This window comes from Dryobates pubescens, chromosome 13, assembly GCF_014839835.1.
Source record: "Dryobates pubescens isolate bDryPub1 chromosome 13, bDryPub1.pri, whole genome shotgun sequence".
NCBI lineage: Eukaryota > Metazoa > Chordata > Aves > Piciformes > Picidae > Dryobates > Dryobates pubescens.
In genome coordinates this window covers 11,086,535-11,114,470 of record NC_071624.1, presented here as the reverse complement: position 1 = coordinate 11,114,470, position 27,936 = coordinate 11,086,535, and the positions used below count along the sequence as shown (strand labels likewise).

General features: G+C 43.4%; 1 protein-coding gene across 1 annotated transcript in view; it reads left to right on the top strand.

The window, feature by feature from the left end:
* Nucleotides 1-27,936, top strand: part of PDE6D (phosphodiesterase 6D) — a 44,922-nt gene that overhangs the window by 4,778 nt on the left and 12,208 nt on the right. The window lies entirely within an intron of this gene.

Below are 27,936 nucleotides of genomic sequence, written 5' to 3'. Positions count from 1 at the left end.
TAAGCATGAAGGGACAACATTAACTGTAGGTCAGAATAATTATGGAGTTGTGAAACCAGTATTTGTGGTCAGTATAAACACACACCTGTAGCTCAGGCACTCTGACATTTTTTAGGCAAAAGTTTATGTCAAAGGCTGTTCTGCTTTATGGAATCCTCAAAGTCCCCTGTGTAACATCTTCCTAGCTCCCAGAATTTCTTCCAGTCCTCTTATTAGCATTGTTTTTCTGTATAGAAAATAATTTTCACAGGAGAACAGAGTTATACTGGAACCCATTAAGAACTTCGTTCTACTCTGCAGACAGACTACTATTTCCAACTTCTGCTTCCAACTTTCCTGGTTTCTGCTGTACAGACAGAAACTGTAGTCAGTCACAACCTTGTCTATCAATTCCTTGAATTGCCACTGAAATTTTGAACTGGTTTGATGCAGCATTCAAGAGAGAAATCCAAATGGAAGTTCCATCAAATTGAATTTCCAGTCGTTAGGCCAGTGGATCTTTAGCTGCTTATTCACTTAAAATGCTTTTCTGTGGCAGTGCTTACAAAACTGGCATCTTTAACTGTCTTTAAAATCCCCTTTTGAGTTTTTCTCTGTGCACTTCCTCAGATTTCAGTTTGATCAGACATCTTGTAAGGGATCACCAAATTCATGTGTTAAGAGGAGACACTGGCCAGCTAAAAGAGGTAACCAGACTGCCCAAATAAGAGTTTGCTTCTGGCTTCTAGAAACTGGAATGTTGTTCCATCTAATGCATATAAACTCCAGTTACCACTTTCTTGTCTATGTAGTGCTTCACAGAGAATTCCCCACAATCCCAGTTAGTCTGACTGCAGAGCAAGTTCCCACCCTGGCAGCGTCAAGAGGTATTTGTTTCAGAGGCCAGCATTTCTGACAGAAGCTTTAGCCAGACTGTACTTGGTAAAGTGTCACTGTAGTCCAGATGCTTTTACCATATTAGAGTTGTTTCCAGCACTGACAGAAATTCAACAGTGTGTGGCCATCTACAGCTTTGGCATGCCAACCACAGGCTCATCATGTCTCATATGCCTAAGCCTTGAGGCACAACTGCAAATAAAGCAGGAGTAATTTTACCAGGTTTGGTTTTACCTGCCTGGCTGTTCAGTGAATACCAAGAGCTTCATGTCTTCTCCTTGTTTATTTTCATTGAAAAAAGTGTAAATATTTAATTATGGTTTAAACACTGATTTGCATTAACTTGATATCTGAATGAGCTACAGACAGCTTTCTGCATTTCAGATTTAATACATTTGCCTTGTGGTGCTGGAAGTAGTGCTTTGTGTCCTTGACAGTAGAAGGGACATCAGGAGCTCCAGCATCACAGGAAACAAATGGGTTGCCAGGTGTTACAGCGAATACATCTAACTTAATACTGATTTAAAAGTGTAAGTTGACATTGAAGTTTGTGTTTTTCTTTTTAGTCAGCAGTATTGCTTCAGCACCTTGTGGTTAGAATTGTATTTCTATGATTTATCCTTTCATCTCTTCAAAGCCTACCCATCCAGCATTTCACTGTGATGATGGTTTCAGCATTTAATTGCTTGCTCTAGTGCTGACCTAATAAGGTACCTAAAATAAGTCAGTTGTCATTAGCAAAGTTATTTCCTCTTATTTGCTTTATATGATATTAAGGCAGTATCAGTTGCTCTTTGCATCCTTGGAAGTCATTGGTGCCTTATGCATTAGCTGTTGTTAGGGTGTTTGAGTTGCCACACAGCAGAAGATGGTAATTTAATCTATCAAGTGAGAATTGATAGAGCTTCTTCTCTCATACATCTTCACAGCCAACATGCAAGGAAAAAAAAGCCAAGCTTACACAGATGCAGGCAAGCAGGGAAGGCATCTAAAAATCCTCAGATTAAACAGAGACTATTTCAAGTAGGTGTTGATATTTTATATATTTATTTTAATAAAAATATCTGATGTATCTCCTGTGTCTCTGAAAAAAAATATTAGTTTTCTGTTAGCTAAAGCAGTTTGGCATGGAGGCCAGATCAACTGGCTCTTACATGTGTTTATGTCTGAATTGAAGTTGATCTGGAAAGAAGGTTGAGTCAAAATCTTGCCTACAGTTTGTAAGAAAGCAGGCCACTGCACTTCTGCCTTTGACCTTCCACAATTCATGCAGTACAAGTTTCTTCTCTTTCCCTCTCTCAAAGATGGTGAATGAAGGCAGCTCCGAATTTCAGGTCAAACCCTCCATTACAGATAGACCACTTCTGTGTTTGCATCTTGGATAGTCAAAGGTTGGGTGAGGTACGGTAGGTTCCCAGTTAGAAATAAAAAGCAGGAAATGCGCTGATGAAGCTGCACCCTGAGTACTGTGTTCAGTTTTGGACCCCTCATTAAAAGAAGGACATTGAATTGCTGGAACATGTCCAGAGAGAGGTACCAAAGCCAGTGAGGGGTATAGAGAACAGCAGCAGAGGGAACTGGGATTGTTTACTCTGGAGGAGAGGAGGCTGAGGGGAGACCTCATTGCTCTCTACAACTACCTCAAAGGAAGGTGTCATGGGGTGGGAGTTGGTCTCTTCTCCCTAGTATCAACAACAGAACAAAAGGAAATGGCCTCAGGTTGCACCAGGGGAGGTTTAGATTTGCTGTTATGAAAAATTGCTTTACTGAACCAGGGGTCAGGTATTGGAAGAGGCTGCCTAGGGAGGAGGTGGAATGAGTGTTCCCGGAAGCGTTTGAAAACCGTGTAGACGTGGCACTTTGAGATGTGGTTTAGTGGCTGTGGTGGTGTTAGGTCAATGGTTGAACGTGATGATTTCAGAGGTCTTTTCCAACCAAACCAATTCTATGGTTTTATGATCTATTAAGTTCCACCTGGCAATATTGAATTTTGTCTTGCATATTAGGTATAGCAAAGTTTACCAAAAGTTAGCTCTGCAAGTGCAAGAGAGATGGCTTGCGTGCATCTTAAGGAGCAGATCATATATTTACACTTAATGAGCAAGAAGCTACAGCAGTGAGGTTTGAATGCTAAAAAACATTTGCAGAGGCTGCCATTTTGTCCTGAGACTGTGTCAGGAGCATCCACAGAAACAAAGGTTTGGCATCTGTGTAATATCACTTCCAGCACATTACTAAAGAACAGATGACATTTTTTGAGGGAATATGCCCATACATGCATTGGGTATTGCTTGGAGGTTTCCAAAGCCCTTTGATACCATGTCCAAGTAGAGACAGGAGGACTGTTGTGAGGCTCTGTCCAGAGACATCCAGCAATACCTGAAGTTTTCATGAACACATCTCAGCTGCATGTTGTTCAATCCCAGCTGACAGCCTGGATTTTCAGTTGTGAATATGAATTTGAGATTCCCTTGTCAGATTTCTCCTGAACAGAGTTCTCACTGTGACAGAGCTGTTAGATATAGAGGAGACTTAAGGGAAACTATTAGATTAACTCAGCCATGAGTGAGCCATTGAGTTGATTGTGTTCATGACTAGAATATCAGGCAACATTCTTCTTGAAGAATGGCAGGCTTAGGTAAAAAGAGCAAGAAAAACAATGTTTTATTTTCAGTCAGCCTTGGGGATAACTGCACAGAAACATCATTTTAATAAATTTATCCACTGCTATATTGAAAGTTTGCTCAACTAGGAACAATGCTGTCTTTTGTTAGAGAATGAGAGTGCAGGTGTTTTCAGTCCTCAGAAGGGTGTTTAGGTGGGTCAGTCTCAATGCATTTTACGCTGTGTTCATAAGCTGCATCCACACCACAGTGAGTCAGAAGCTCATTTGATCCTTGGGACAGTTGATTTTATGCAACTTTTCTGTTTATTGTGTCAAGGAAATAGAGGAGATCTTACCAGTGAGTGTATACCCAACTAAGCAGATGGCCTGCATGCATCTTTCCTCCTCACTTGCTTTAAACCTGCTTGGAAGCAAGAAACCGTCCAGTGTTTTATTGAGGATCAGAAATTCCTAATCAGGGGCATCCTGCTGGGCATGCAGGAGAGTTAACATCAAGTCACTTTGATTTGGAATGTCAAAGGAAATTCTATTTTAGGAGACAGTGAAAAACTGACTATTTGCATTGCTTTAAATAATTCTTCCTGTGCATGGGAAAATGCTTGTAGAGATCTTCACTAGGGAGGAACCTGTTTTCTGTCCATGCGTTGGCATGGACTATTGCTAGCTCTGCGCTTAAGGAGAGTTCTGCAGCACTCCCAACTCCTATTGAAGTAAGAGGTCTGCAGAGAAGGGTAGATAAAACCCCATTGTCCTCATTAGCATACTGTCGTGTGGTAGACTAGACCAACACATCTTGAAACACTGGAGACCAAGAAATGCCTTCTGACCTATAATACAGAGTGATCTTCTGGAGTTACTTTAGTCATTTAACTTCCAGTTTAAGTCCTTAGGGTAGACTCTTCAGCACATTAGAATACTTGCTTGTCAGTTGCAGTCCAACTTAAGACTTCATTGTTTCTCTGGCACAGTTAACATTCTTTCCCAAAGCTGAAATAGAGGAAGAAAAACCCTTCTGTTAGTTATTTCTCTTGAACATTACCAGCCTTTAAGTGACATGTAAAAGAAAGCTTGATCCAGGAAGTGCTATGGCTTCATTGCTTCTGAGGAAAAGAGGACATCTAAAAGATATCTGCCCTTATAGTCTCCTCTTGATGTGTGCTTCTATCACAGCAGCTGTGCAGAGCCCAGATTACCATCCCCAGCTGCTTGTTACCTCATTTTCAGATTTACTAGCTGAGCTGCTCAGATGAGCGCTGCAGCCTCCTGTTTCAGTCAGACCGAGGCACGCTAGCTTAAACAGCTTAAGCAGTAGGTTAAGGAGCAGAGACCTGTGCTGGTCAAGTAGATCAGGTTAGCAGTTCTACAGACAGCTCAGCTGTTAGGTTTGAGGCAAAAAGCAAGAAGCAGCTGGGGAGAGTTGTAAAGAGCAGTCCTCTCCAAGCACTGCTGCCGTCAGGTGTCATGCTTACAGCCTCAGTCTTGGATCAGATGAACTTGTTTGTGGTGCCGCCACATGCTGTCTTCTCCAACAGCCAGCACCAATTCACCTGAAGAGGCTTCTCACATTACTACCCTTAGTTACCCTTGCAGCAACCACTCTACAATTTTAGCTGAGCTTTACTAGGTGAGCATTTTGGTTTCATATTAAGTCTGTGATCACATAACTCCTGTTAATTGGAGATCACTTTGGTAAGGAAGTAATTTTTTCTTTCCCCTTGTTCTGTGCAAGAAGTGTAGGATTACTGTGCTGTGTGACAAGTTACCGCCCTGTCAGCTGGCAAAGTCACAGACAGGGGCTGGTACCACATAACAAGTGTTATTAGAGACTTTATTGTCCTGCAGCCAGACATAGGAAATCACTGGCTGAAAGTGCCATGCAGCCTTGGAGAACAAACACGTGTTAGTTTTTAAATACTCTTTCCAGAAAGAGGAGGAGAAGCCATTAAGTTTTCTCAAGCCAGTTTAGGCTGTTAATTTATGGCACTCTCATTAATCCACAAGGACTCATTACAGTTATGCTGTTGCCATAAAAGTGTAATATTTAAAGAGCTCCAGGAAGGAATTTTTTTAATGTGTTTCCCCCATGATTCTTTCAAAGGGAACTGCATTATATTAGTGTAACACTGACCATAAGCTCAGCTTCTGCAGGGAAACACTCAGCTGCATAGAAAGGAAAAAAAAAGTTCTCCTAGCCATCTTCCATTACATTAAGTTCCCCACAAACCTATATGTATTTTAAAGTAAATTGCATTGAATTACTGCCTGCAAAGTGAAAACAAAGATTCCTCAGGGAAAATTGTAAGCTTACCTCTTGAAGGCTCTGGTCTGCTCCTCAGAGATGAGAGCTCCCTTTTCACTATTGGAAGTCCCACCATGACCTCCTTTTCCTTGGCTATGCAAAGATGAGGTGAGGTACTACTCAGACATTCACAGAACAAGCCTCTGCTCCTCTAAGACCTTCAGCCACATTGCCTTCATTAAGGCCCTCTCTCATTTCAGAACAACCCTGCCAGTGGCCAGGTGAAAATGGTTCATGGTTGATGATGTACCTGTGTCACTGATAAAATTCCTTGTTTTCCTTCTTAACAGCATTATTTACACAAGGCCCAGCTTTGCCAGTTTTTCTGAAACAGTAAATGCAGTGAGTGGGGCACAGGGATGTTTGAAATGGTGTAAATTCAAATCACTGTATTTTAATGTGGGCACACCAATAAGGAATCACACAGAATCACCAAGGTTGGAAGAGACCTCAAAGATCATCAAGTCCAACCTGTCACCACAGACCTCATGACTAAACCATGGCACCAAGTGCCACGTCCAATCCCCTCTTGAACACCAGGGACAGTGACTCCACCACTCACTGAAGAACTTTCTCCTCACCTCGAGCCTAAACTTCCCCTGGTGCAGCTTGAGACTGTGTCCTCTTGTTCTGGTGCTGGTTGCCTGGGAGAAGAGACCAACCCCCTCCTGGCCACAACCACCCTTCAGGTAGTTGTAGAGAGTAATAAGGTCTCCCCTGAGCCTCCTCTTCTCCAGGCTAAACAACCCCAGCTCCCTCAGCCTCTCCTCATAGGGCTTGTGCAGACAGTGCCAATTATGCCTTTTGTTGATTTTTTTGGTGTGTTTAACTTCACAACAGTAGCATTCATCTTAACATGATGATGAAGTTCACCCTTTGAGGCACCAAACTAATATTTAGAAAACACAACATTTGTACTATCTGTAAGTCTAGATTTTCAATAATTATTTTCTTAATTGCTCTGTTACTATTGATCACTGAATTAAGAGAATTCACTTGTAAATCACAGCTGATTGTAGTATTTATACACGCAGTTCTTTCCCCCAGCAGAAACAGGGCATTCCATTGCTTCAGCTGAAAAATATATTCATAGGTTTTCACAGTATTACTAAGGTTGGAAGAGACCTCAAAGATCATTGAGTCCAACCTGTGACCTGTTTTGATTAAAATTACAAGAATCAAATTTCAGATACTCTTAAAATTTGACATGCAGCTGCAAGGCTTGTTAAAATAACAAAATTACAACCAGTATAAATATAACTTGAGATTTTATTGACAAGGAAATCTATAGGAGCTGCTTGGAAGCAATAGAGGTCATTACTTTTTTTGTCATTTCGGTGGAGATTCTGCTGGTGTATCCCCACAGCTTTTCAGCTGAATTCCAGTGTGTGCTGAAGCAGAAATGCTGGTTTGGGCACAGAGGTACCCTAGTGACATGCTCTGAGGTTTATGTTGGTGGTGTTCACCTTAGTATATCCATGGAGGCTGATTGAAGTACAGCATTGAGAACCAAATGTTAGTATTTTACCTATTCTAACCTAGTTTGGAACTGCATCTGTGACTCGTTTCGCAGTCATGCTTTTCCAGACAACTCCCTCACTTTTTAGAATGCCACGTTGTCTGGCACTGTGTAAAGTGCTGGGATGGCTAAATGGACAGATCACCAAGGTGCACTCCAAAATCTAAGCACTTCTCAAATTCTAGAAGGTTCCTAAAAAGCACAGTAATTCTGATCTGGAGTCCTAGTTTTGTGAGAGTTCTGCCTCAATCTGCATAAATCCCCTTTATTCCTCCTCCCTGCCTGTGCTTTTCAGCAGCCTCTGGTCCATTTACAAGATTAGTTTCCTCATGTGCCTGCCAATCATTCACTTCTGACTGTATTTTCAATTTTGTTTTGATTCTTCACTTGGTCTATGTGTTCTGAGTTTTCTTCCCTTCCTGAGAAGAGACAAGATAATGAACTTGTTTTCTGTGAATACTCTTACTCCTATCAGTTTCAAGTGGAAACCAAAACACTGTTTGAGCTGTATTGCAGCCCGTGGTGCTGCCATTAAGCTAATGTACTGCTTTCACTTTGTCAAATAACTTACTCATGTCCCATGTAGCAGCTATTGATTTTTATATCCTATGTTTTTAAAAACCACATGTCCTAAAGTGAGTCCTCAACTTCTTGTTTGTCTAGCAGCCTCCTGTCACATCAGCAGAAATTGTTCCTGGCTCTGACAAATAACAGTGCCATGTCAGCAAAGGAAAGGCAGATTTTTAAGATACAGAAGGCTTCTTTCAGTGACTTGCATAGTGCTTCAGACATAGAACTGCTTTAGCATCTCAGATCCATGACCTATTTTTATCTTGTCCCCTTGAGAACTGCACCTGCTTCTCACTGTGGTCTTGTCCTGGGAGTCTGGAGGGTCACTGGCATCATGCTTACCTACTTCCTCAGCTTGGTGTTGAGAGTGTTCAGAATTGCTTCTTTGCCAGTTCATCTGTAGAAATGGAGTTGCTGGCAGTGAAGATGATCTTTGTGTTTAGTCATGGAGGCTCTGGCTGTAGGGCTTGTACTGTTTGCAAGGCTAAAGCATGCCCATTCCTCACACAAACTGAGCCCAATCTAAAAAAAAAGCAAACCCAAACCATTTGTAGCTCCAGTGACTAGAGAACAAGAGGAGTGGCTGAGGGAATTGGGGTTATTTAGTCTGGATAGAGGAGGGTGAGGAGAGACCTTATAACCCTCTACAACAACCTGAAAGAAGATTGTAGTGAGGTAGATTTGGTCTCTTCTCCCAGGTAACTAGTGATAAGACAAAAGGAAATGGCCTCAAGATGCATTAGGGGAGGTTTAGATTAGATATCAGGAAAAATATCTGTACCGATAAAGCCATCCGGCATTGGAAAAGGCAGCCCAGGGAGGTGGTAGAGTCATCATCTCTGCTCAAAAAACATACAGGTGTGGTACTTAGGGATATGGTTTAGGGGGTGTGGTGGTGGTGGGTTGATGGTTCAAGCTGATCTTAGAGGTCTTTTCCAACCTTAATGATTCTATGATTGGAAGGACCTTATAGCTGCCTTCCAATACCTGAAAGGATTCTACAGGAAGAGTGGGGAGGGGCTTTTCATAAGGGTGTCTAGCAATAGGACAAGGGGCTGAAGGAGAGGAGGTTTAGACTGGATCTTAGGAAGAAATTCTTCAGTACACAGGTGGTCAGACCCTGGAATAGGTTGCCCAGGGAGATTGTGGATACCTCCTTCCTGGAGGTGTTCAAGGCCAGGTTGGAAGAGGTCTTGAGCAGCTGAGTCTATTGTGAGCTGTCCCTGGCCATGGTGGGGAGGTTGGAGTAGATGATCTCTAAGGTCCCTTCCAACCTAAGCCATTCTGTAATTCCAGCCAGTATTGTCCAGATTGATGCATATGCAAAGAACCATTTAAGCTAATGCCAGGGAGAGGGTGGCTTGTTCCCCTGCTGTGCTGTGTCAGCAAATGCGAGATTGGCATTTGTCATTGTGGACCTCATGAAAGTGCTTGGCATAGCTGTTCCCATGGCTGATTTGAATTTCTATGTTGTTTATTAGGTGGAGAGTGTTAGTGCCAGTGTTAGTTCAATCCCCTTGTGATTCTCTGTTTACATTTGAAGGATACTGAGTTGCTTTCCCAGAGAACCTGTGGTTGTCTCTAGATGTATCCCTGCTTGGGACAACACTGGATGGAAACAGGAAAGGATATGCTGTGTGGCAGCCGTTGTGGCGGCAGCACTTGTTTCACCTTCTCCCTGAAGGCAGCAGTTGGCATTTGCTTTGTGAAGAGTTTCTTTTCAGGATTTCATTCAATTTTGTAGTTGTTTGGCATTACTTGTGAGAGAGGACACATGAGCACACCTGGAAAAGGAAGTTCAATTGTCTGGCCTAAATTGCTGAATAGCACACGGAGCTGTAATCCTCCCCTGAGGGAACAGACACCATCTTTATGCCAACTGGCTTGGGCAATATGGAGCTTGTCAGTGCCAGGAGCTGTTGAACGGATGCAGCTACACTCTGTAAATGTACTGCACTGAGATAAAGCAGTGTCTGTACTTTTCTTCTCTGGTGTCAAAGAAGAGATGGCTATGCTGTTGCAAGAAGCTCTAATCTAGATAAAACCATATGGGATTTATATGCCTAAAATTTATCCCAGTTTTAACTGTTTCTGCTTGATTTTCCCACTGTGCATACCTTTATGCCAGGATGTGTGTCCAGTTCCACATCACAAAAGTCACTTGAAAGCTTTGGAACTGGACTCTCTTGATGATGCAGAATAAGAGCATCTAGACAAAGGTTAAATAAGAGATAGTGAGCTGCACCCTAAATTCACTCCTTTCCTTAAATCTCAGTTGGCTTCTCTGCATTGGCAAACTAATTAATTCAATTGCTGGTGAAAGGCACCGTTTAAAAATTAACACTGTGCTGATAAAGTGTTGAGAAACAAATTATCTTTTGGTAGTTAGACAGAATCAGCCTGCAAATGCAAGAGAAATTCAGTGCTTGACCTTTTATTCATACCTTCTCTGAGACTGCCAAGAATCTCTAAGTGCTCCTGCTAGTGTTGATTTTGCTGGTGTGAACACCTGCCTATTAACAATTAGAATAAAACTCACAAGCTCATTTCCTGGAAGGTAGGAGCTCTCAGACGTAATGACTTCAGGCTTTATTGATCTGATGGGGATTTGGAGTGCTAACAGACAGCCTAAAGTTTCCACAGCCAAATAAAAATCCCCGAGTCCCTGAAGTCCTTTGCACAAATAAATTCTTCCTCTCTTACAGACTTCTCTGACATGTCTCTGTGAAGACTGAGCTGCAGACTAAAACTTTCTGCAAGCAGTCTTTTTCCAGTAGTGTTTTTTGGCTTTGTTCTGTGTAGGTGGATATCTCACTTGAGAGTAACTCTGAACTCGCCCCCGACTTAGTTTCTGGTCTCAGCAGCACATGTTAAACTATGCTCTTGAAGACAGTTTATATATTTCTGCTCATCCCTGATTCCCCAGAGATCAACATCAAATCTGTCAGAAATACAAGAAGTTGAGGACAGGGCTTTCTCTCTAGGGACAACTCTGCCCCTCGTCAAAGAGGTGGGTGAACAGCTCTTGGTAAAAAAGATGCTTGCTTTTGTGTACCAAACATTCACCAGTTATGTAAAATTGCTGAGGAATAACAAGCTACCACCTGAGAGTTCTTTAATGGCTCTTGAAGACTTGTGTCGTAGCTGCTGTTGCTTTGGTATTTTAGGCTGGGTGTTAGGAAGAAACTCTTCAGAGAGAGAGTGATTGCCCATTGGAATGGGCTGCCCGGGGAGGTGGTGGAGTCACCATCACTGGAGGTGTTTAGGAGACTTCATGGGGTGCTTGGTGCCATGGTTTAGTTGATTAGATAGTGATGGATGATAGGTTGGACACAATGATCTCGAAGGTCTCGTCCAACCTATTCTATTCTATTCTATTCTATTCTATTCTATTCTATTCTATTCTATTCTATTCTATTCTATTCTATTCTATTCTATTCTATTCTATTCTATTCTATTCTATTCTATTCTATTCTATTCTATTCTATTCTATCTAGAGTTAATGATATCTGCCCTCCTGTGCATGGAGGAGTATTTTAAGGGCCAGCTGAGAACAGGATCTCTTCCCAGTAGCAATGCAGCATGCTCATAGCCTCTTCCAGTCTTTGGGCAGTGAACCAGAAGTAAGAAATCTTCCAGATGTACTCCTAGGCTCTGCTGTGGCCAGGCTTTCTGCTGAAGAGCATTTTAAAAACTGACTGTCCCTCCCAGCTGCTGGATTTGATGTTCAGGGGCATGTGTCACAGTCCTTGTTAATATGGCCTGCATGTTGACTTGTCATCTTGTATACACAAATTCTGATTCGCTACTTTTTTCTTCTGACAACTTACTGTCTGCTGACAGCATCATTTTGGCATGGGGTTCTCCCTGCCAAGATGGGTAATTTGGAATATTTAGAAATCCAGTTCCAGGGAGTGTGAGTCTCAGAAGTCAGAGCAATATTGTGGACCTTTTGTTTGATGTAGGAAGTACCCACAGTCTGCACTTTTCCCACATGTATGTACCCTCTGAAACAGAAGGTGAAGGCAAACCTGCTTATCAGAGGTCTTATGATAGGGAGAAACAGTTCCTCAAGCTAACATTGTCAGTGGCACTTTTTATAGATAAGCCATTGAGTTACCAGATCTTGTTATATCCAAACCAAATCACAGATGTTGAGTGAATTACTGCATGGAAGCAGGTGGATATCACTTTCTTTTCTCTTTCTGTTGGGATGTAATCAGTGTCTGAACCATAATGAAAATTGACTGGTCACAGTAAATGTTCTTGTAAGTCCTAGGAAGGCCTTAACAGACCTGATCCCATACAGCTGATCTCTGAGCCTCTATATTCACTGGCTTGGCTTCAGATTTCTTCATGCTGCTTGCTCCTGAAAGAAGAAATAAATAACATTGATTAGGATTGCTTTGCCAGTGAGTTAATATTATTTATTTTGTGTATATTAGTTTTTCTTGGTTACACAAATGTTTGTGGTCATAGTGCTGAAGAAAAAGTACCCCAGTGGTCTATATAGATGTGCGTATGCAGATCTGAAGAAGTGCTTTACTTTTAGTCCAGAGAGGATAACTGAAGAAGGCTTTACTTAAACCAGGTGACAGAATAATCTTAGCATCGAAGCTGTCATGTTCTGGAATTTGAATTTCAGGAACTCTGGAATCTAAGAAGTTCTACAGGATGCTTCCTAGATTGCTTTTGAAATCTGTTATTGTTCTTCACAGGTGGAAACATTGCTTCTTGTTGTGGTTTTATTGTTTTAGTTATAGCTCCAAGAAGAAGAATCCTTTTCATAGAATCATGGGGTTGTTTTGGTTGGAGAAGACCTCTAAGATCATCAAGTCAAATCATTGGCCTTACACCACCACAGCCATGAAACCATGTCCCATGTTTCTTGAAGACTTCCAGTGTTGCTGACCCCACTGCCTCCCTGGGCATCCTGTTCCAATGCCTAACCACTCTTTCAATAAAGAATTTTTTCCTGTTATCTGATCTGGCACAATTTAAGGCCATTTTCTCTCATCTTATCACCTGATACTAGAGAGAAGAGACCAACAGCTACCTCACTACAACCTCCTTTCAGGTACTTGTAGAGAGCAGTGAGGTCTCCCCTCAGCCTCCTCTTCTCCAGACCCGACAATTCCAGTTCCTCAGCCATTCCTTGTACGACTTGTTCACCAGCTTTGCTGCCTTTCTCTGGACATGCTCCAGCAAGTCGATGGCCTTCTTGTAGCGAGGGGCCCAAAACTGAACATAGTACTGAGGTGCAGCCTCACCAGTGCTGAGTACAGGGGCATGATCACTTCCCTACTCCTGCTGGTCACACTTTTGCTGATCCAGGCCTGGATGCTGTTGCCCTTCTTTCACACACAGATGTGTGGGAAAACAACTCCAAAAAAACACCTCTGGGTGGAGATAAAGAGTTTGCTGAGATGATAACTCTATACAGTTACCTTAGCAGCAGCTGTGCGGGGTTTTTGTTTATTGAACTTAATATTGGCCTATCAAAATCATATTTGGGTTTGTCAATAAATTATCCAGTGCCCAAGAGTAGTGGAACATCCTGAAACTAGCTATATTAAGCATCTAGCAATCACTAGAAGTCAATAATTCATATTTGAATATTAATTTAATATCTATTCTTTCTCAGGAACATTGGTTTCACAGTCTGCCCCTTTTTCCCCTCAAACCCCAGAGCACCTGGCCTCTGTTGGAGTCTCCTCCCACCCCAGGTGTGGCCACTTTGCCCTCCCCACCCACTCCCCTTTTTAATCCCCTCAGGAAAGGCAGAAGCCCCACGCTGAGCCCATCTGGGCTGAGGGATCCTCCTCTCATCACTGGTGAGTGCCCCCATGGTGCACACTGGGTGATGGTGGTGGTGACAACAAAGGCCGGGGGGCCTCGTGGCCCCCCGGTTGTTAGGAAGAGGATTCATGGCCACTCCAATATCATCCACAGGTGCTGGCTGGGACCTTCTTACTGGGGCTGTGCTCCTCTGTGTGGTATGGCTGGTTGAGGGTCTTGTCCCCGGTTCTGAGATGGGTGCAATAATGGTGGTGGTGGAGCAGGAGCTGTTTAGGTAGGGTGGAGGATGGTGTAGACGGAGCAGGAGCTGCTTTGGGAAGATCAAGGGTAGTGGTGGAGGAGGCAGGGGGGTTAAACTAGATGACCCTCAGAGGCCACTTCCAACTCTGGTGACTCTATGATTCTATGACCCTATGATCTAGTTCCAGCTGCCTTCCACTAGACCAATTCAGCATCTTTAAGGGCATAGTCAGTCCATGATATGTTGTCTATGCCACTGCTTTCTCCATATGCACTTCTCCTGCTCCAATATGGTATTGTTGTGATGGGAGACAGTCCTTCATGGTAAGCCTGATGCAGTGTGAGGTCTGCATGGGATACAGTCCTTCAGGTCTAGTTTACTTGTTCTGATGCAATGTTTCACAGAGTCTACAGGTGGGTACCTGCTCCACCACAGTTCTCAATGGGCTGCAGCTGAATTTCTGCTCTGGTATCTGCAGCACCACCTCCTCCCCTTCCTTCTCTGACCCTATTTGTTGCAGGACTCTTTCTCACAGTTTTCCTCACTGCCAGTCAGGGCTTCTTCCTTTCTAAATCATGGTTTTCCTAAGGTGACACCAGAAAAAGTGATGGGTTGACCTGTGGTGGGTATAATGGTGGCAGTTGGAATTGACTCTTCCTGACACAGAGCAGCATTGAGTCACTGTGAGATGAAAGCACGGCATTATTCCACACCACACTCTGCACAAACACCACCTTCCTTGGTCTTTTACAGAGAGAGGGGCCACTGGTAGAAGCACATCTTGTAAAGAAGTAAAATCAGACCAGGAGAGCAGTGAGACAGAGCAGGAGATGTCATGTTTTGCATGGAGTGGGGAAGAGTGAGGGCTCATAAAGTTGGTGTAGGAGGTTGGCTCTCAACACCATCTGTCCATCCAAAGGCCAATTCTCCCTTTGCTTTACAAGTCAGTCACCAGCTCTGGTGAATAATAGCAATCAACACACTGCCACATGAGTTATAAAGCAAGACAAGTCTGAAGTGTGATGATGACAAAAGCCATGGCATTGTATGAAGTGACATTCAGTTTCTCTTGAGAGTAACGTGCTGCCATCCTCCTCAGTGATAGTGGTGCACCAGTGCTTAGTGCAGGTTGTCAGCTGCTGTTTCCCAAGTGTCACATATGGGAGCTCTGTACAGGTGGTGGAGATTGGGCTTTTGGTGCTGCTCCTATTGATAGCAGGGCAGGTGCATGAATGTAAATATGCTGGGTATTCCCTTACCTGTTGTCAGGATCAGTCTTGAAGATTTGAATTTCAGCTGAGATGAGCTGTGTTGGGTGACACAAACAAAGCAGATGTTTTTCTGCAGTGGACAGTGTTTTGATTAGTGGCTGTCCTCTGTCTTACTTCTGTCAGGATTTATCTTCTGCCTTCTCCTGGCCCTTTGTTACCTGTGACAGGTGCAGCAGGGTGCACTCAACAAAGCACAGTCAGGGGAGCTTCTGCCATCTTTCACTATCTAAAGAGAGGAAGCACAGTTGAGTTGCTTGGAGTACAGACACAAAGGGTCCAGAAGAATTCTCGGAGTGTTGAGGATGACAGCATAGTAAAAAAGTGGAGATTTAAGCCTTTTGGATTAATAGGGGAGCTTTTGTGCAAAATATTCCTGTAATTGCAGGCTCATTTTCGGATTGCCTTATCCAGGCATCTTCAATGGTGTCTTTGTTTTCTCCTAATGGAAAAAGATAGAAAATAAGCAATTAAAGCAGACTTACTTAAATGAAAGGCTGTTCAGATACCACGAATCTGAGCATTCAGATACCCACTTCTAGCTAAGATTGCTGTTTAGTGTGTTGTTGGGGTTTTTTTTAATTAAACGCCCTCTAACTGCTGCTGTGTGTACTTGCTGTGTAGTGTGGCCAGGCTACTGACAAGAGATTAATTTTCTCTCTTTGTTTCAGCTGTGATCTTTTCTCTCTTTCCACTCCTCACCCTAAAGCAATTTCTTATGAATGTGAACACAGAAATGAGAGGTTAATTGCTTCCATTATATTCTTGGGGTCCTTGTTATACCAATGAATCTTGTAAAGAACTACTACAAAAATCTGGTGGTGGTCATGTGGAAAAGATGGTGTTTGCTCTGAATATAGAATCAATAAGGTTGGAAAAGACCTCAAAGATCATCAAGTCCAACCTGCCACCCAACACCTCATGACTACTAAACCATGGCACCAAGTGACATGTCCAATCCCCTCTTGAACACCTCCAGGGATGGTGCCTCCACCACCTCCTTGGGCAGCACATTGCAAAGGCTAACAACTCTCTCTGTGAAGAACTGTCTCCTCACCTCCAGCCTAAACTTGCCCTGGCACACTTTCTCCAGGCTAAACTAATCCCAGCTCCCTCAGCCTCTCCTCATAGGGCTTGTACTCAAAGCCTCTCCCCAGCCTCGTTGCCCTTCTCTGGACTCGTTCAGGAGTCTCGATGTCCTCCTTAAATTGAGGGGCCCAGAACCGGACACAGTACTCAAGGTGTGGCCTAAGCAGTGCTGAATACAGGGGCACAATGACTTCCCTGCTCCTGCTGGCCACACTATTCCTGATGCAGGCCAGGATGCAGGTCTCTGCAGCTAAGCCCAGTTAGTAACTGTGACTTCTCAAGAGCATCATAAGACTTCCTAACATGTATCAGTTGATGTTCTAGTAGGGAAAAGTGAATTTCTCAAGCTTTATGAAAATAAAAATACAAACCCCTTGCTCCCTAGCTTGTGGTCTAAGTGCCAGCCAGACATGGGCAAGTCCACCATTAAATTCTCCTCAGAACAAAAGAATAGTAGGGAAAATCAGCAGACATCTCTTGCACAGTGGTAAATGTATTTTCAAAAGGAAATGGCTTGGTTTTATCCTATAATACCTGCTTCTAATATTAGTGGAAGATTAACATTATCCAGTCACTTAAATGTAAAATCTTTATGGCACACCAGCATAAATTTTGAGTTAAATCTCAAAGACTCTTGCTTTCTCAGAGTGTGTTTGTGTGTGTTGCTTAATCTGCCTGGCCAGTGCAGAGGATGTTGTGATCTCCTTGTTAAAGACGTCACACTGAGAAGATTGTAGTAGAGGAATAAATAGAACAAGTGTTAGGAAGCCAAGCAGCTCATCTTGGTTGAACTAAAATGCACTCCACACAAACTGCCTTCCCTACAGGTTTGTCTCTTCTAACTTTAAGTCTTAAAGATTCAGTTATCATCTTGGAGAGTGCCTAGCTGGCTCATTTCAAGCTTTCCTAAGTGCATTTGCATCCTGTTCTAAAACATTTGGGGTTTTTATCTATTCCTGCAACTAAACTAAGTAGCCAATATTTTTTTTTTCACAAGTTTTTCCTCTGGTGGAGAGAGCAGACGTGGGCAAAGGCTTCCAAAGTGCAAGAGGCTCAAACTTCATCAATTTCAGTACAGATGGATATCTGAGATTTGAAATATTTCCTGCTAAACTCTGTATGTTAATAGACTGCATAAAATCAACAAAACAATGAGTGAAAAATGAGTCCTTGCCTGTTCTCAGCTGGATCTGGTGAGGCTGGAGCTACTGGAAACTTTTTCAAGTGAAGTTAGGAGAAGCCTGCTGCTGGAGTTCACTGCTTTTTTGGTTTTTTACAGAAGGGCTTTTGTTTTGTTTTATTCCAGGACTGGACTGAGACTTTTTTTTTCTCCTCTGATCCCAACAGATGCTGAAAGAATGCAATGAAAAAAAGAAAACAAGGCATGATGCATCTGGGTGGATGCTTCCCTGTAGTGGCTGCCTGTTTGCAGCCCAACTCTGGGAAGCTTCAGTGGATATGGAAATAGCTAATCCCAAAATACAGTTCCATTATAATACAGTGTGAGGGAATATCTCAATGTTACAGGTCCATTTATGGATCCTTGTAACAGAGCTGGTGGAGTGGCACTCCTTTTGGAAGCACAGCTCTGCCCAGCACAGAGAGCTTATTTTTAGGATTTTAACCAAACCAAGTGTTTCAAGACTTGGCATTGTCTCTGAAACTTAGACCAACAGCTCGACTGCTGGCTGCCCGTGTTGAAGGAGTCTGAATCTGCGAGTGCTAGACTGAAGGTGGTATTGGGCTGTTTGGACTTAATTCAGCAAAATATGTTTCTATTGGCTCAGCTCTTATGAGTCCTTGGGTCAGTAATTTCTGGGTGTCATTCTGTACAAAATGGATGAGCACTTTGTGCAAAATGGGCCCTGCCTGTCCCTGCCAGCAGCGCACAGCCGCAGCATTCGTCCTGAGACTTTGTCCTTTCCGATTAGCTGCTGACTGCGGCTTGCAGAATTATTGCTGCAGTTCCCAGAGCTGGCAATTTTGAGGACAATTTGAATACATGAGGAAGTGCTGTGTTTCCACTCCTTCATTGGGCTCCCTTTTGCAGCTAATGAAATCCTGTGGAAGGAAACCTTGTAAATGAAAGGACGTCAGAAACTGTGTATCAGGGGCAGCTCTCGCTTTTAAAGGTGGGGAGAGATTCTTTAACTCAGCTGACTGCTTGAAGAAATAACCTGAGATAGGAAGCATGACCCATATGAGGACTTCATTGAAACATTTTGAGCTGAAAATATAGTTGAGTGTCCAGATTTAACAAACAAACAAAAAGGCAAATATTTTCACAGGAACTCTAATGGAATCAGTATGAACCAAGAAAGGAATAAATGCAGGATTTCCCCCCCCCCATGACTCCTGTTTTATATTTATGGTGTTTCTAAGTTGCCTTAATGAACAAGAATATTACTGATAAGTTTCAGCGTTTACTCTGTTTCTACCTAGAAGCATTTTGCTTAGGTTGTCAGAGCCAATAAATTTTTTGTGTGTGTCCTGCTTTAATATGCCATTTTAGACACAAAAAAATTACTTCTAAAAAAAAATTAATTCTGCAAGCAGTCATCTTTGTTTCCTTCCTGCTCCCCCTTCCATTAGCAATGCTTGGCAGTGATTCAGAACCACCCTGCGTTCTTGTCAGGGTAAATGAGAAACCACCAGAAGCAAGGAAAACATGGAGCAAAGGGAACCACTGGCACCCGCTCTGTAGCATGATTGCAGCAATCTGTACTCCTGCACAGTCACTCCAAGTTAGAGTAAGAGTTTCCATTAGCTGGAGAGCATGGTTCCTGGCTGGTGAAAGAGAGAAGCAGCAGAGTGGTGAAGCCTGGAATGGGTTGTCCAGGGAGGTGGTTGGGGTGCTGTCCCTGGAGGTGTTTAAGACCAGGCTGGACGAGGCTCTGGCCAGCCTGATCTAGTGTGGGGTGTCCCTACCCATGGCAGGGGGGTTGAAGCTAGATGATCCTTGTGGTCCCTTCCAACCCTGACTAATACTATGATACTAGTGTCTTTTGAAGCACCAGACTGGAAGCCAAACACTTCCAGAGATGTCTTTCCTCTTCTCTTACTGGTGCAGTGTGGCTGTGGGCAAGTCTTTGTGCTTATTTCCCAGACTTTACAATAAGCAGTGACTAAAAAGCTACTTTGGGAACATATTTGAAGTTTTTGAAGTACAGTGTAGTACTAGGGATGAAGTTATTAGGCACTGATCTGTACTATAATGTCTGTTCAGTGGGACATCCTGCCTTCTAGTTAAGTTCTAAGATTTGTCTCCTGACTGGGGTAGCCCAAGGTAGATGATAATGTCAGTATGAAGCTGTGCCAACTGATAGCACAGTGAATGAATTCGTGCCAAAGCCCTGTCACCTGTCAATTTCCAACCTGCAGATCTGCTCTTAGAAGGATGTGGTATATTAATACCTCCAGTCAACTGTATATTCTTCTGAAATACATGAATCTGATAAATCTGTGAATTACTGGAAGTAGACTTTGGACCTCAGTGTTAGAGAGCTCCGTGAAAAGAGACAGGAGGCAAAAAAGGACAAAAAGAAATTCATTAATGGGGAGGGGGAGTGTGTAGTCACAACCTAAGCAGGGGCAGTTGGAAGTCATCTAGGCTTTTTGTGTTGTCAGTTGCTTATTTTACCAGGGGGACAGTTTCAGACCGAGATGTTGCTTGGAGTTCAGAGGATAGATAAACGGAGCAGCAGGGGGACCTGCTGATGCTCAGCTGTGCCGTCCTCAATAAACATCACCTTGCTCAATAGGGAAATTATGGCAGTGGCCTTCAAGGAACAAAGGCATCAACTGGGCACAAACACTGCTGTCTAAAACTGCCTTTTAAAAGCCTGTTAGGTTTGGGTTTTTTTTTTTTCCCCACTCTTCACACGAGGCTACAGGTCATTCAAGTGAAACTCTGAAAACACCAGCTAAGCAGCCATGTTTATCCCATTAAAAACATTGGTCAAAGAAGTCTTTGCTCCTCTGCTCAGGTTTGTGCCCTGTCAGTGTGGGGAAGTGTGAAGATCCTTTTAGACATGTGAAAGAAAAAAAAAAATCCACTCCTAGAGTGTGGCAAAAATGAAATCAAGCCAAGCTTTCTTTGATAAGCAAGCCAATGTAATGCATATTTAAAAACAATTGAACAATGGTATAAAATCAAGAGGCGTGTCAGGGTTCAAAATGCAGCATTCCATTAAAGCTAATTTTGTTGCCTGGCTGTCATGACATCCTGTGTTTCAACTCAGTAAAGAACAATAAGCCATCACAATTTACAGGGAGATGAATTCCTCTGAGGGCTTCTGGTTACAACCTCATCTATGAAAATGAAGTTATTCTCCAGAACCCCTTGATAGATTATTTCCATGAAACTCCCTCTAGTTCACTTATTGCTGAGAACCTTGAAATATTACCATAATAGTTCAGCTGTGCTGAAATGATTGAATGTTCCAAAGACAAAATGAAGTTGTTTCAATTGCTGATTCACTTTCAGCATTCCCTTACAGATGAAAATTGTTTGATGTGCTAAGATTAAAAGTGGGCAAACTTACTCCAAATTGTTTGGGAGTTTAAAGCATTGAAGTTAATTTTAAGCATTCTGGATTAAAAAGGTCTCTCTCCAGACAGATTTGAATTGCAGGAATGTTCTTTTAATTGCCTTTCCCTCATCATAGAGTTTCTTGGAGTAGCTACTCAAGCTGTCCTGTGGTCTGTCTCACTTTTTGATACAGGTGAGGCATCTTCTGCAAGGAGGTCCCAGCATTTTATAGTTCAAGTGTATTTTTGGTTTCCCCTGTGTGTGTGGTGTCTGTATTAGCTTTCTCCTTAGTTACATTCAGTTTTGCTCTTTCCACTGAGCTACAGGCAACCCACTTTAAAACTGCATTCTGGATTTTAAAGGTCACATTCTTTTCTCAGATGAATACATCATTCCCCTTGATTCACCTGCTGTTTCTGCAAACTCAGAGTATTACTGATGACATTAATTATGTTAATATTCAAAGGGTTCTTAGCATGAGCTCAAGCTTTTCTAACATGATAATTTTTGCAATCCATTTAAAATGCAGGGAAGATAGGGAGGAGCTGAGTATTGCCACACTGGAAAACAGGAAATAATTTTCTTTGTGCAATTCATGCTTCTGAGATGGCCTTGCAAGCAATGATGAGTTTTTCTGAGTTATTGATTGTTTTGCTACCTAGGATCTAAAACAATCTCCAGATGCAATTTCACAATGTTTCTCCTGCTGAGGCATTGGTATAAAGGAATTCTGTCAAGCCTCTTCAAAGCCAAAGAAAAGCCTGAAAAACAGAGGCAGCAGAAGGTAGCACAAAACCACTACATTGCTTCAGCCTGCTTTTATTTTGGCACTGTTACCTGGTTCTAGGAACCATTTTAACATCTGTTTCTAGAGAAAACAAAACACATTTCTAATAGCAGCAAACAGAGTACTTACACAGATCTGGTACACAAAGCAGCTGGCTCCCTCTGACAGGGGAACCAGCTCCACAGCTGGTGATTTCTACATGTAGTCTTTAATTGGAGTTGATTCCCACTTAAACAACAATGTGTTCTATGTGCCACAAGTCCATTTTGGGGGCTGCTTCAACTTTCATTGTCAGGGATCTCAAATCTTAGGTTTTCTGTTGGAGTTTAGAAGTGCTTAGTCTTTTTAGTTTGAGCTTGGTTCTTAGAGAAGTGCCTAGCGTGTGCTCTGAAAGCATTGTCTAATGTGGCCTTTACTGGGCATTTTTCCTCCTCAGCTAGAGACAGGAGCTGCTGGACAACATCATGTTGTTGCTTTTGTCTGAAAAAGTTAAAGGCTACTTGCAAATGCCTAAATTTGTTCCTGTTGCTCAATAGTGACAAAAAAATTGCTGGAATTTGTAAGAGTTAAGCTTCTACAAGACTAGATTTGTGGGCACAGAGAGGTAAATCTTGAAACCATAGTGCCTACATCTGTCCCTAGTTCAGCTGTTTGCAAACTACTGTACTGGATTCTTTACCTTTTTCCCTGCTAATGACCCTGAGTTTCATCTCACCAGGTCTGTAATACTTTCCTTCCAAACATACATCCATTCACTTCTTGCTCCTTTGGTTTGATGAAGAGAATTCAGTGAAATGGAAGCCTTAGCTTAGTTTGCAGTACTCCTGTGTATTACTGAGGAAGCAGAACACATTCTCCCACCCTGCCTGTGCTGGATAATTTTCTTCCCAGAGTCTAGGAGCTCTCCATCTGCATTGTTTTCATTACAAGTACCTGCTTTTATTAAGCCTATGACAGGTGTCACCAATTCTGATTTAAATACTGGATATGTGGAAAGATTCAGAGTGAAATACTTTCAGCCTGTAAATTGACAGGAATGAAAGCTAAACACAAACTATCTGAAAGCAAACTCTGTGTTTTACCTTGCTCTACATGATGCCACCAGGGTGCTGTGGAGTAGAGATGAGTGTTAATTGTCTATTTTGATGAGAACAGTGAACATTGATTGTATTGTTCAACCTAAACTGTTTGAAAGCAGATGTTAAACTGGATAGTCTGCACCAAATTTTTATTAGCAAATCCTGGTGTGGTTTTACTTCATTTCCAAGGTATACAAAGTTAAAACAGCTGCTGTACTTTTTGTGTTTGATCACAGAATCACCAAGGCTGGAAGAGACCTCAAAGATCATCAAGTCCAACCTGTCACCCAACACCTCATGACTACTAAACCATGGCTCCAAGTGACATGTCCAGTCCCCTCTTGAACACCTCCAGGGATGGTGACTCCACCACCTCCCTGGGCAGCACATTCCAATGGCTAACAACTCTCTCAGTGAAGAACTTTCTCCTCACCTCGAGCCTAAACTTTCCCTGGTGCAGCTTGAGACTGTGTCCTCTTGTTCTGGTGCTGGTTGCCTGGGAGAAGAGACCAACCCCTTCCTGGCTACAACCTCCTTTCATGTAGTTGTAGACAGCAATAAGGTCTGCCCTGAGCCTCCTCTTCTCCAGGCTAAACAATCCCAGCTCCCTCAGCCTCTCCTCATAGGGCTTGTGCTTTGCAGCTGCTCTGACTATTAATTGACCTATGGTGCATGTATGTTTGTAGACTTTTGTAGGGTGGCTCAACGTGAGCCCTGCTGAGACAATCTCTAGTCAGAGGTTCAAGCAGGAAGTCCTTTCATCATGAGAACATCACTCATCTTCAGAACAGTTACCCAAGGTGCAGAGAGTCTTAAATTCCTGCAGGGAGAGTATGACATGTAGCAATAAGAACTGTAGGTTAAGAACAGGACCAACCTTACTCCATAGGAAAAATTATCTAAGGGCTACTTTAAATTGATCTAATACAGCAATATTAGCTTCTGCCCTATTAGCATAATTTTCTAGTGCAATCAAGGCAGGGTTGACATGGCTTTCAATAATGTGTGTTACCATCTTGCCACAAACAGCTTCATCCAGGTCTGTCTGATGTTGGATGAAAATAGGTGGTCACATAAGATCCATATAGGCAGCCACCTGCAAGTAAAGAGGTAAGGGGGGAAAGTAGAAAGGGAAGCTCAAAGTGTATATGATAGCCTGTTGATTCATTTTTTTTCTGTGATGCCACAGCTGTTAAATATATCACTCTGGTTACATAATTGGCTGTGAAATGACTTTGTTGGTTGTGGAGGACTTCTGCTGCATTTTGTCATGTGGTTCACGTTAATCTGTGGATCTCCCTGGCCTCTGTTGCACAGCAATTTGTTCTGTGCAGGAGGCTTTAAAAGCAGGCTCTTTTACAGCGAGTACAGCAGTATCAGGAGTGCTTTGAAGGGATAATTGGCTTCCTTCCATTTGAGGATTTAATGGAGCACCTTTCCAGTTCCCAGCACCTGCTGTCTTTTGGAGGAGCACAGTAACCCATATTTTGTGCATCACTCCAGGAAAGCTGGCTTATAACAGTGGAGGTTTTAAAAATGCCTGCTCCTGTAAGAGCTGTCACAGCACACTTTCTGACTAATCTGGCAGCCAAGAGAGCGTGCTGCAGCCTTAAAGGAGGAGAAGTTGACAGTGTTACACCCAAAGGCTCCAGTAGCGTTTGAAGAGTAGCTTCTAGTTTGTGTGTTTGGTTTGGTACTTCTGTCACTGGTCAGAATGGATGGATGTTACATAGAATACATAGAATAAACCAGGTTGGAAGAGACCTTCAAGATCATCGCGTCCAACCCATCACCAATCCAACACCGCCCAAGCAACTAACCCACAGCACCAAGCACCCTGTCAAGTCTTCTCCTAAAAACCTCCAGTGATGGCGACTCCACCACCTCCCCAGGCAGCCCATTCCAATGTGCAATCACTCTTTCTGTATAGAACTTTTTTCTAACATCCAGCCTGAACCTCCCCTGGCGCAGCCTGAGACTGTGTCCTCTTGTTCTGGTACTGCTTGCCTGGGAGAAGAGACCAACATCTGTCTGTCTACAACCTCCCTTCAGGTAGTTGTAGAGAGTAATAAGGTCACCCCTGAGTCTCCTCTTCTCCAGGCTAAGCAACCCCAGCTCCCTCAGCCTCTCCTCGTAGGGCTTATGTTCCAAACCCCTCACCAACTTTGTTGCTCTTCTCTGGACTCGTTCCAGCAAGTCAACATCCTTCCTAAACTGAGGGGCCCAGAACTGGACACAGTACTCGAGGTGCGGCCTAACCAGTGCAGTGTACAGGGGCAGAATGACCTCCCTGCTCCTGCTGGCCACACTGTTCCTGATGCAGGCCAGGATGCCATTGGCCCTCTTAGCTGCCTGGGCACACTGCAGGCTCATGTTCAGTCTACCGTCGACCAGCACCCCCAGGTCCCTCTCAGCCTGACTGCTCTCCAGCCACTCTGACCCCAGCCTGTAGCTCTGCATGGGGTTGCTGTGGCCAATGTGCAGAACCCGGCACTTGGATGTGTTAAATCTCATGCCGTTGGACTCTGCCCAACTGCCCAGCCTGTCGAGGTCCCTCTGCAGAGCCTCTCTACCCTCCAGCAGATCAACTCCTGCGCCCAGCTTGGTGTCGTCAGCAAATTTACTGATGATGGACTCGATGCCCTCGTCCAGATCATCAATAAAGATGTTAAAGAGCAAGGGGCCCAGCACTGATCCCTGGGGCACACCACTGGTGACTGGCTGCCAGCTGGATGTGGCACCATTCACTACCACTCTCTGGGCTCGGCCCTCCAGCCAGTTCCTAACCCATCGCAGTGTGGTCCCATCCAAGCCATGGGCTGACAGCTTGGCCAGGAGCTTGCTATGGGGAACGGTGTCAAAGGCCTTGCTGAGGTCCAGGTAGACTACATCCACAGGCCTCCCCACATCCACCAGGCGGGTCACCTGATCATAGAAGGAGATCAGGTTGGTCAGGCAGGACCTGCCCTTCCTAAACCCATGCTGGCTAGGCCTGATCCCTTGGCCATCCTCTAAGTGTTGTGTGATTGCACTCAGGATGACCTGCTCCATAATCTTTCCTGGTACTGAGGTCAGGCTGACAGGCCTGTAATTCCCTGGCTCATCCAACCGGCCCTTCTTGTGAATGGGTACCACGTTGGCCAGCTTCCAGTCAGCTGGGATCTCTCCAGTGAGCCAGGACTGATGAAAAATAATGGAGAGTGGTTTGGCCAGCTCATCTGCCAGCTCTCTCAGCACCCTAGGATGGATCCCATCTGGTCCCATGGACTTGTGGGGGTCCAAGCTGCTGAGGAGAGCTCCTATCACTTGCTCATGGAACAAAGGGAAACCATGCAGCTCCCTGGCTCCCTCTGCCAGTTCTGCAGGCCAGCTGTCTGGTAGACGTTCTTTCCAGGTAGTAAAAACTGAGGTAAAGAAGGTGTTAAGTACCTCTGCCTTTTCCTCATCCTGTGTTACAACATTTCCTTCTATGTCAACCAAGGAGTGGAGGTTGTCCCTGCCCTTCCTCTTGCTATTAATATATTTATAGAAGGACTTTTTGTTGTCCTTCACATCAGAGGCCAGTTTAAGTTCCAAATATGCTTTTGCCTCCCTAATTTTCCTCCTACATGCCCTAGCAACCTCTTTGAACATTCCATGGGTTGCCTCACCTTTCTTCCAAAGATGATACACCCTCTTTTTTTCCCTTAGTTCAATTAAAAGTTCATTACACAGCCAGGCTGGCCGTCTGCCCCGGCGGCTCCTCTTCCGGCACATTGGCACAGCCTGCTCCTGAGCCTTCATCAGCTCTTTCTTGAAGCAGGTCCAGCCCTCCTGGACCCCTTTATTTTTAAGGGCTTTCTCCCAAGGAACCCTCTGAATTGTTTCCTTGAGCACCTTTGTTCACTTGTTTCAGATTTTGTACTGAATTTCAGCCTTAGGCTGGGAGGAAAGACTCCTTTCCTCTTACCACACTGCCAACATGTATACTTGTGGTTTATTAAACACCAAAGAAAGCACCATTTCTCTTGAGTGCAGGCAGGGTGAACTTAAGGACCTGATTCAGCAGAATGCCTGTGCATATGCTTAAGTTTAAGCACATGATTAAGAGTTCTGTGGGAGAGGGATTTGGGACTTGTAATAAAAAGTGAGATTAGAGATTGGAGAGATTAGAAGTCAAACAGCATGAGTGGAGTAGAAGCATAAGGCTGTTTGGGTGGTCTGTGTGGTAATCCTGTAGTTTGGTAGTTAATTTTGTGTATTGGTCCTCGCTCAGACTGAATTGAAACAACCGAGATGCAAATACTCCTCTGGGAGAATACATCTGATAAAAATATAATCCCCAAAGGTTGAGCTTTATTTACTGATAACATTCTTTAAAGTAACAGGCTCATCCATGTCATGAGTGCCTGGTTGTGTCTGCTTTTCACAGCAGAGGATGTCAAATCAGGAGTGAAAGCTGGGTAATCCAGATCAGAAGCTTTTCTGGGTCTGCAGCAGAGGTGTAAGTCTGAATCATTCAGGGCTCTCAGCTCTACTGTCTCAACTGTCCCTCTCATTTATCCCATAGAACAATGCTTATTAACATGTATTTGTTGAGGTCCTGTTTGCACTTGGCATGTAGTGAAGTGTTCTCAATGCTCCATTTCATGTGCAGAAAAGAATGACAGGGGAAAAAAGGCTGGCTAATATGGTGAAGGACCTTCCCGTCCGGGAGTGGCTCTGAACGTTAGGCTTGCTTTTATTAGGAAAGATAAGAGTGCAGCAGTACCTGAGGTTTTTGAGTGGTGTAGCCAGCAAGGAAAATGAAAAATGGAGCATTTTAATGGAAGAGATGACACCTAGTGTTTGCTGCAGACTTGGAGATACTCAAGAAGTGCTAAACGTTATGACTTACAAATAATAACTAGGGAGAGGGGGGCAGAAGTTCTTTAACTCCATACTACTTTAATGATTAATTTTCTTTCCACTCATTCTCTTCCTTCAGGGTTATTCTTAATTACCAGTTTAGTAATACATGAGAATCCTTTGCAATGCTAAAGCATTTGAAGATAAGTGTGTGTACTGTGATTTGTTTAAACAAGGTGATCTGTGTGACAGATGCAAAAAAGAAAGCATTTCTGTTCTGAGATGAGATATATTCAGAACAGCAAAACTTCAATTTAGAAGGGCACAAACTGTTTCCCTTCATCAGGCTAAGCAAAGTAGGTCTGTGAGGAAGCTAATTCATGCCATGTATATAAAGCAAGTCAAGTTCCAGCTACTACAAAGCT